Raw genomic sequence first — 8,975 nt, 5'->3', positions numbered from 1 at the left:
CCTCGAGGCTCAGGCCCACTTTCTGCAGTGCCTCAGGCACCGCCCCCCCCCCCACCCCCCCCACCCCCATAGCGGCTCCGGCCCGGCCAGCCCCGGCTCATTTAAAGTCACCAGCGACCGTTACCGACCGTTACCGTGGGATGGGGGAGTCCGAGCCAGAATGACTTCTTTATCCTGCCGACTCTGGAAAGCCCGGCCCCTTGTGATCCATTGCAAACCGAGAGTCACCTCGTGTTTAGAACACGGATCCACTCCCAAGTTCAGTGGGGGGATGTGAGGGATGTGGCAGGTAGGACGAAGGACTCTCTTCCTTCTGATTCGGTCTGCACAGTGGGGCCTAGGGCTGGAGCTCTCTCTGTGCGGACCGCTGACTCCCTCTACCTTGGGTTCCATCGGCCCCACCCTGGAACGCGGGCCTTGGCAGATTCTGGCCCTTCCTGGCCCTTCAGTCGCTGTCAGAAACCCCATCTCGTGCTCGGATGCCCCGAGTGACTGTGGCTCGCACCTCTCCGGAAACATGGGAAATCTCTCCTCTACGCGCGGCCACCTGAAACCACAGGAGCTCGGGACACACGTGCTTTCGGGAGAGAATGCTGAGAGTCTCTTGCCGACTCTCTCTTGACTTGAGTTCTTCGTGGGTGCGTGGTTAAGACGCAGTGAGACCAGATGTATTAACTCAGGCCGGGTGCTGGTGGCTCGCGCCTGTAACCCCAGCACTTTGGGAGGCCGAGGCCGTAGGATCCCTCGAGGAATCGCCTAACCCTGGGGAGGTTGAGGCTGCAGTGAGTGAGCCATAATTGTGTCACTGCGCTCCAGTCTGGGCGAAAGACAGAATGAGGCCCTGCCACAGGCAGGCAGGCAGGCAGGCAGGCAGGCAGGCAGGCAGGCGGGCGGGCGGGCAGGCAGGCAGGCAGAAAGACAACAGCTGTATTATGTTCTTGTCAGGGTAGGAAGCAAAAATAACAGAATACAGCCCTTATTTTTTTTTTCCCCTTCGGACGGAGTTTCACTCTTGGTGCCCACGCTGGAGTGCAGTGGCACCATCTCGGCTCACCGCAACCTCCACCTCTCGCGTTCAAACGATTCTCTTGCCTCAGCCTCCTGAGTAGCTGGGATTACAGGCAGGGGCCGCCACACCCGGCTGATTTTGTATTGTTAGTAGAGACGGCATTTCTCCATGTGGGTCAGGCTGGTCTCGAACTGGCGACCCCAGTGGATCTGCCCGCCTCGGCCTCCCAAAGTGCTGGGGTGACAGGCGTGAGCCATCGTCACCGGCCGGCTACGTTTTTTGTTTTTTTTTGTTTTTTTTAATTATTTTACTTTTTTTTAGTTTTCAATTTTAATCTATTTATTTACTTATTTACATTTATTTATTTATTTATGTATTTACTTATTTATTTATTTTCGAGACAGACTCTCGCTCTGTTGCCCAGACTGGAGTGCAGCGGCGCGATTTCGGCTCACTGCAAGCTCTGCCTCCCGGGTTCACGCCATTCTCCTGCCTCAGCCTCCCAAGTAGCCGGGACTACAGGCGCCCACCACTGTGCCTGGCTGACTTTTTGTATTTTGAGTAGAGATGGGGTTTCACTGTGGTAGCCAGGATGGTCTCGATCTCCTGACCCTGTGATCCGTCCACCTCGGCCTCCCAAAGTGCTGGGATGACAGGCGTGAGCCACCGCCCCCGGCCTATTTATCTATTTATTAACTTTGAGTCCAGGTTATGAAACCAGTTAGTTTTTGTAATTTTTTTTTTTTTTTTTTTTTTGAGACGAGGTTTCACCGTGTTGCCAAGGCTTGGGCCGAGGGATCCACCGGCCCTCGGCCTCCCAAAAGTGCGGGGATGACAGGCGCGAGCCTACGGCGCCCGGACCCCCCCTTCCCCCCTCCCCCGCTTGTCTTCCCGACAGACAGTTTCACGGCAGAGCGTTTGGCTGGCGTGCTTAAATTCATTCTAAATAGAAATTTGGGACGTCAGCTTCTGGCCTCACGGACTCTGAGCTGAGGAGTCCCCTGGTCTGTCTATCACAGGACCGTACACGTAAGGAGGAGAAAAATCGTAACGTTCAAAGTCAGTCATTTTGTGATACAGAAATGCACAGATTCACCCAAAACACAGAAACCAGTCTTTTAGAAATGGCCTTAGTCCTGCTGTCCGTGCCAGTGATTCTTTTCAGTTTGGACCTTGACTGAGAGAATTCCCAGTCGGTCTCTCGTCTCTGGACGGAAGTTCCAGATGATCCGATGGGTGGGGGACTTAGGCTGCGTCCCCCCAGGAGCCCTGGTCGATTAGTTGTGGGGATCGCTTTGGAGGGCGCGGTGACCCACTGTGCTGTGGGAGCCTCCATCCTTCCCCCCACCCCGTCCCCAGGGGATCCCAATTCATTCCGGGCTGACACTCTCACTGGCAGACGTCGGGCATCACCTAGCGGTCACTGTGACTCTGAAAACGGAGGCCTCACAGAGGAAGGGAGCACCAGGCCGCCTGCGCACAGCCTGGGGCAACTGTGTCTTCTCCACCGCCCCCGCCCCCACCTCCATGTTCCTCCCTCCTTTGTTGCCTAGGAAACCGCCACTTTGACGACTGGGTCTGATTGACCTTTGATCAGGCAAAAACGAACAAACAAATAAATAAATAAAATAACACAAAAGTAACTAACTAAATAAAATAAGTCAATACAATCCATTGCAATGCAATAAAATACCATACGATACGATAGGATAGGATAGGATAGGATAGGATACGATACGATACGATACGATACGATACGATACGATACGATACGATACGATACGATACAATACAATACAATACAATACAATACAATACAATAGGCCAGGCGCGGTGGCTCATGCCTGTCATCCCATCACTTTGGGAGGCCGAGGTGGACGCATCACCTGAAGTCGGGAGTTGGAGACAAGCCCGACCAACATGGAGAAATCCCGTCTCAATTGAAAATACAAAACTAGCCGGGCGCGGTGGCACATGCCTATAATCCCAGCTGCTAGGAAGGCTGAGGCAGGAGAATCGCTTGAACCTGGGAAGCGGAGGGTGCGGTGAGCCGAGATTGCGCCATCGCACTCCAGTCTGAGCAAAAAGAGCGAAACTCCGTCTCAAAAATAAATAAATAAATACATACATACATAAATACATAAATTAAAATAAATAAATACAATACAATAAAATAAATGGGCCCTGCGCGGTGGCTCAAGCCTGTCACCCCCTCACTTTGGGAGGCCAAGGCCGGTGGATCAAGAGGCGGTCAGACCAACAGGGCCAGTATGGTGAAACCCCGTCTCTACTCACAATACACAAAATTAGCCGGGCGCCGTGCTGTGCTGTACTGTCTGTAATCCCAGCTACTCGGGAGGCCGAGCTGAGGCAGGAGAATCGCTTGAACCTGGGAGGTGGAGGTTGCAGTGAGCCGAGATCGTGCCACTGCACCCCAGCCTGGGCGACAGAGCGAGACTCCGTCTCAAAAAAATGAAAATGAAAATGAAATGCAACAAAATAATTAAAAAGTGAGTTTCCGGGGAAAAAGAAAAAACAACAACAACAACAACAACAACAACAACAACAACAACAAAAAACAACCCCACCGTGACATACACGTACGTACGCCTCTCGCCTTTCGAGGCATCAAACACGTTAGGAATTATGCGTGATTTCTTTTTTTTAACTTAATTTTATTTTATTATCATGATTTATGTTTCGAGACGGAGTCTCGGAGGCCCGCCCTCCCTCCGTCCCATTCCCTGGTTGCCCAGACAACCTCAGGAGACAGACCCTGGCTGGGCCAGATTGTTCTTCTCCTCGGTCGATGGTTTCCTTGTCTTTCTTCGTGTCTTTAACCCCCGTGGACTCTTCCGCTCGGGTTTGACAGATGGCAGCTCCACTTTAGGCCTTGTTGTTGTTGGGGACTTTCCCGATTCTCCCCAGATGTAGGGAAAGCAGGTAGATTTGCCTTGCCTGGCCTTGCCTGGCCTTGCCTTTTCTTTCTTTCTTTCTTTCTTTCTTTCTTTCTTTCTTTCTTTCTTTCTTTCTTTCTTTCTTTCCTTCTTTCCTTCATTACTTTCTTTTTTTCTTCTTCTTCTTCCTTTTTTTTTTTTTTTTTTTGAGACAGAGTTTCACTCTTGTTGCCCAGGCTAGAGGGCAATGGCGCGATCTCGGCTCACCGCACCCTCCGCCTCCCAGGTTCAAGCGATTCTCCTGCCTCAGCCTCCTGATTAGCTGGGATTACAGGCATGGGCCACCGTGCCTGGCTGATGTTTGTACTTTTAGTAGAGACGGTGTTTTTCCATGTTGGTCAGGCTGGTCTCCAACTCCCAACCTCAGGTGGTCCGCCTGCCTTGGCCTCCCAAAGTGCTGGGATGACAGGCGTGAGCCACAGTGCCCAGCCTCTCTCTCTCTCTCTCTCTCTCTCTCTCGCTCGCTCGCTCGCTCGCTTGCTTGCTTTCGTGCTTTCTTGCTTTCTTGTTTTCTTTCTTTCTTTTGTTTCTTTCTTGCTTGCTTTCTTGCTTGCTTGTTTTCTTGCTTTCTTGCTTTCCTTTCTTTTTCTTTCTTGCTTTCTTGCTTGCTTGCTTTCGTGCTGTCTTGTTTTCTTGCTTGCTTGCGTGCTTGCTTGCTTTCGTGCTTTCTTGCTTTCTTGTTTTCTTGCTTTCTTTCTTTCTTTTGTTTCTTTCTTGCTTGTTTTTCTTTCTTGCTTGCTTTCTTGCCTTCTTTTCTTTCTTGCTTGCTTTCTTGCTTTCTTTTCTTTTTCTTTCTTTCTTTCTTGCTTTCTTGTTTTCTTGCTTTCTTGCTTGCTTTCGTGCTTTCTTGTTTTCTCGCTTTCTGTCTTTTGCTTCTTTCTCTCTTGCTCTCTCGCTTGCTTGCTTGCTTGCTTTCGTGCTTTCTTGTTTTCTTGCTTTCTTTCTTTCTTTTGTTTCTTTCTTGCTTGCTTTCTTGCTTTCTTGTTTTCTTGCTTTCTTGCTTTCTTTCCTGCTTTCTTTCTTGCTTTGTTTTCTTTCTAGCTTTCTTTTCTTTCTTGCTTGCTTTCTTGCTTTCTTTTCTTTTTCTTTCTTTCTTTCTTGCTTTCTTTTTTCTTGCTTTCTTGCTTTCTTTTCTCTTTCTTTCTTTCTTTCCTGCTTTTTTGCTTTCTTGCTTGCTTTCTCGCTTGCTTGCTTTCTGTCTGTCTGTCTTTCTTTCTTTCTTTCTTTCTTTCTTTCTTTCTGTTTCGTCCTTTTGAGACAGAGTTTCACTCTTGTTTCCACGGCTAGAGTGCAATGGCGCGATCTTGGCTCACCGCACCTTCCGCCTCCCGGGTTCGAGGGCTTCTCCTGCCTCAGCCTCCTGATGAGCGGGGATTACAGGGAGGCACCCCCACGCCTGGCTTGGCTGATGTTTGTGTTTTTAGTAGGCACACCGTGTCTCTCCGTGTTGGTCAGGCTGGTCTCCGACTCCCGACCTCATGTGATGCGCCCACCTCGGCCTCTCGAAGTGCTGGGATGACGGGCGTGAGCCACCGTGCCCGGCCTGTTGACTCATTTCGTTTTTTTTTTTATTTCTTTCGTTTCCGTGTATTTACTGACATTTATTAATGTAAACATTTTTGTACATTTATATGTAAACGACAATGCGTATATCTTTGCATTTACTACTCTCGCGTCTCGTAAACACGTACCGATTGCATAGAAACATACTTCTACATAATAGACGTAGGTGTTTCTGCTATACGAATACATACACATCGCTCTATAGAGAAGCGATCGTCCACAAATACGTTTACGCTTACGTACGAAAAGTGTTGTATTTATGTTAATAAATGAACAAGTGTACGTAGTTATCTCTGTTTTCTTTCTTCCGCTCCTTTACGTTTTTCTTCCTTCCTTTCTTCCTTTCCCTCCTTCTTTAGGTTTTTCTTCCTCTCTTCCTTTCCTTCTTTCTCTCTTTCTGATCTTTTCTCCTTCGTGCTTTATTTCTCTTTCGTTCCCTGTCTCTCCTTCTTTTTTCTTTCCTCCCTGTTTCTTTTTCCCTTCTTTCCTTCGTTTCTTTCCTCATTCTTTCTCTCTTTTTCATGTTTCTTTCCTTTCCGTCTGTCTTGTAAAAATGGAGTGTTTCAAAAGTTTTCTCTGTGTATCTACGTTTTTTAAATTGTCTCTCTTTTCTCCATTTTCTTCCTCCCTCCCTCCCTCCCTGCTCCCTTCCCTCCCTCCTTCCCTTTCACCATCTGTCTCTTTTCCCCATTCCCCGCCCCCCCCCCCCCCCGTCTGTCTCTGCGTGGATTCCGGAAGAGCCCATGCATTTTGCCTCTCCGTGTGTCTGCAGCGACCCGCGACCGAGTCCTTGTGTGTTCTTTCTCCCTCCCTCCCTCCCTCCCTCCCTGCTTCCGAGATGCATCTCCGAACACCCACGCGCCGTGGGTTGTCTTCTGACTCTGTCGCGGTCGAGGCAGAGACGCGTTTTGGGCCCCGTGTGTGTGGGGTTGGGGCAGAGGGGCTGCGTTTTCCGCCTCGGGAAGAGCTTCTCGGCTCACGGTTTCGCTTTTGCGGTCCACGGGCCGCCCTGCCATCCGGATCTGTCTCGCTGACGTTCGCGGCGGTCGTCGGGCTCCATCTGGCGGCCGCTTTTAGATCGCGCTCTCGGCTTCCGGAGCTGCGGTGGCAGCTGCCGAGGGAGGGGACCGTCCCCGCTGTGAGCTGTGCAGAGCTCCGGAAAGCCCGCGGTCGTCAGCCCGGCTGGCCCGGTGGCGCCAGAGCTGTGGCGCGTCGCTTGTGAGTCAGAGCTCTGGCGTGCAGGTTTATGTGGGGGGGAGGCTGTCGCTGCGCTTCTGGGCCCGAGCCGGGCGTGGGGCTGCCCGGGCCGGTCGACCAGCGCGCCGCGGCTCCCGAGGCCCGAGCCGCGACCCGCGGGGACCCGCCGCGCGTGGCGCGGGAGGCTGGGGACGCCCTTCCCGGCCCGGTCGCGGGTCCGTCCGCGCTCATCCTGGCCGTCTGAGGCGGCGGCCGAATTCGTTTCCGAGTCCCCGTGGGGAGCCGGGGACCGTCCTGCCCCCGTCCCCCGGGTGCCGGGGAGCGGTCCCCGGGCCGGGCCGCGGTCCCTCTGCCGCGATCCTTTCTGGCGAGTCCCCGTGCGGAGTCGGAGAGCGCTCCCTGAGCGCGCGTGCGGCCCGAGAGGTCGCGCCTGGCCGGCCTTCGGTCCCTCGTGTGTCCCGGTCGTAGGAGGGGCCGGCCGAGAATGCTTCCGGCTCCCGCTCTGGGGACACGGGCCGGCCCCCTGCGTGTGGCACGGGCGGCCGGGAGGGCGTCCCTGGCCCGGCGCTGCTCCCGCGTGTGTCCTGGGGTTGACCAGAGGGCCCCGGGCGCTCCGTGTGTGGCTGCGATGGTGGCGTTTTTGGGGACAGGTGTCCGTGTCGCGCGTTTCCTGGGCCGGCGGCGTGGTCGGTGACACGACCTCCCGGCCCCGGGGGAGGTATATCTTTCACTCCGAGTCTGCATCTTGGGCCACCGGGTTATTGCTGACACGCTGTCCTCTGGCGACCTGTCGCTGGAGAGGTTGGGACTCCGGGTGCGTGCGGGGCTCTGGCCTACCGGTGACCCGGCTAGCCGGCCGTGCTCCTGCTTGAGCCGCCCGCTGGGGCCCGCGGGCCTGCTGTCCTCCGCGCGCCCGGGCGTGTCCCGACTCCCGGTGCCGGCCCGGGTCCGGGTCTCTGACCCACCTGGGGGCGGCGGGGAAGGCGGCGAGGGCCACCCTGCCCCCGTGCGCTCTCCGCTGCGGGCGCCCGGGGCGGCCGCGACGACCCCACCCCGCTGGCTCCGTGCCGTGCGTGTCAGGCGTTCTCGTCTCCGCTGGGTTGTCCGCCGCCCCTTCCCCGGAGCAGGGCGTCGGCCGGCCGGCCGGCCGACCTCCGCTCCCGGGGGGCTCTTTCGTGATCGATGTGGTGACGTCGTGCTCTCCCGGGCCGGGTCCGAGCCGCGACGGGCGAGGGGCGGACGTTCGTGACGAACGGGACCGTTCTTCTCGCTCCGCCCCGCGGGGTCCCCTCGTCTCTCCTCTCCCCGCCTGCGGGCGGCGCGTGTGGGGGAGGCGTGTGGGGTGCGGAGCCCGGCCTGACCTCGCCGTCCCGCCCGCCGCCTTCTGCGTCGCGGGGCGGGTCGGCGGGGCCCTCTGACGCGGCAGGCACCCCTCGCTGTCGCCTCCAGTGGTTGTGGACTTGCGGGCGGCCCCCCTCCGCGGCGGTGGGGGGTGCCGTCCCGCCGGCCCGTCGTGCTGCCCTCTCGGGGGGGCGTGCGCGAGCGTCGGCTCCGCTTGGGCCTCTGCGGTGCTCCTGGAGCGCTCCGGGTTGTCCCTCAGGTGCCCGAGGCCGAGCGGTGGTGTGTCGTCCCCGCCCCCAGCGCCCCCTCCTCCGGTCGCCGCCGCGGTGTCCGCGCGTGGGTCCTGAGGGAGCTCGTCGGTGTGGGGTTCGAGGCGGTCGAGTGAGACGAGACGCGCCCCTCCCACGCGGGGAAGGGCGTCCGCCTGGTCCGGCGAGCGCACGTCCCGTGCTCCCCTCTGGCGGGTGCGCGCGGGCCGTGTGAGCGATCGCGGTGGGTTCGGGCCGGTGGCGCGTGCGCCGGCCGGCCGCCGAGGGGCTGCCGTTCTGCCTCCGACCGGTTGTGTGTGGGTTGACTTCGGGGGTGCTTTTGCCTCGGAAGGAAGGAAGGAGGCGGGTGGACGGGGGGGCCTCGTGGGGGTTGCGCGCGCGCGCGCGCCGGCCGGGCCCCCGCCCTGACCGCGAACGCTCAAGGTGGCCGCACGCAGGTGTTTCCTCGTACTGCAGGCCCCCTCCCTTCCCCAGGCGTCCCTCGGCGCCTCTGCGGGCCCGAGGAGGGGCGGCTGGCGTGTGGGGGAGTGTGACCCACCCTCGGTGAGAAAGCCTTCTCTAGCGATCCGAGAGGCGTGCCTTGGGGTACCGGATCCCCCGGACTGCCGCCTCTGTGTGTGCCTCCGTCATGGGAGCGCT

The sequence above is a fragment of the Pan paniscus genome, chromosome 17, assembly GCF_029289425.2.
Source record: "Pan paniscus chromosome 17, NHGRI_mPanPan1-v2.0_pri, whole genome shotgun sequence".
Lineage (NCBI taxonomy): Eukaryota > Metazoa > Chordata > Mammalia > Primates > Hominidae > Pan > Pan paniscus.
Note: the sequence above shows the minus strand (reverse complement) of the source record.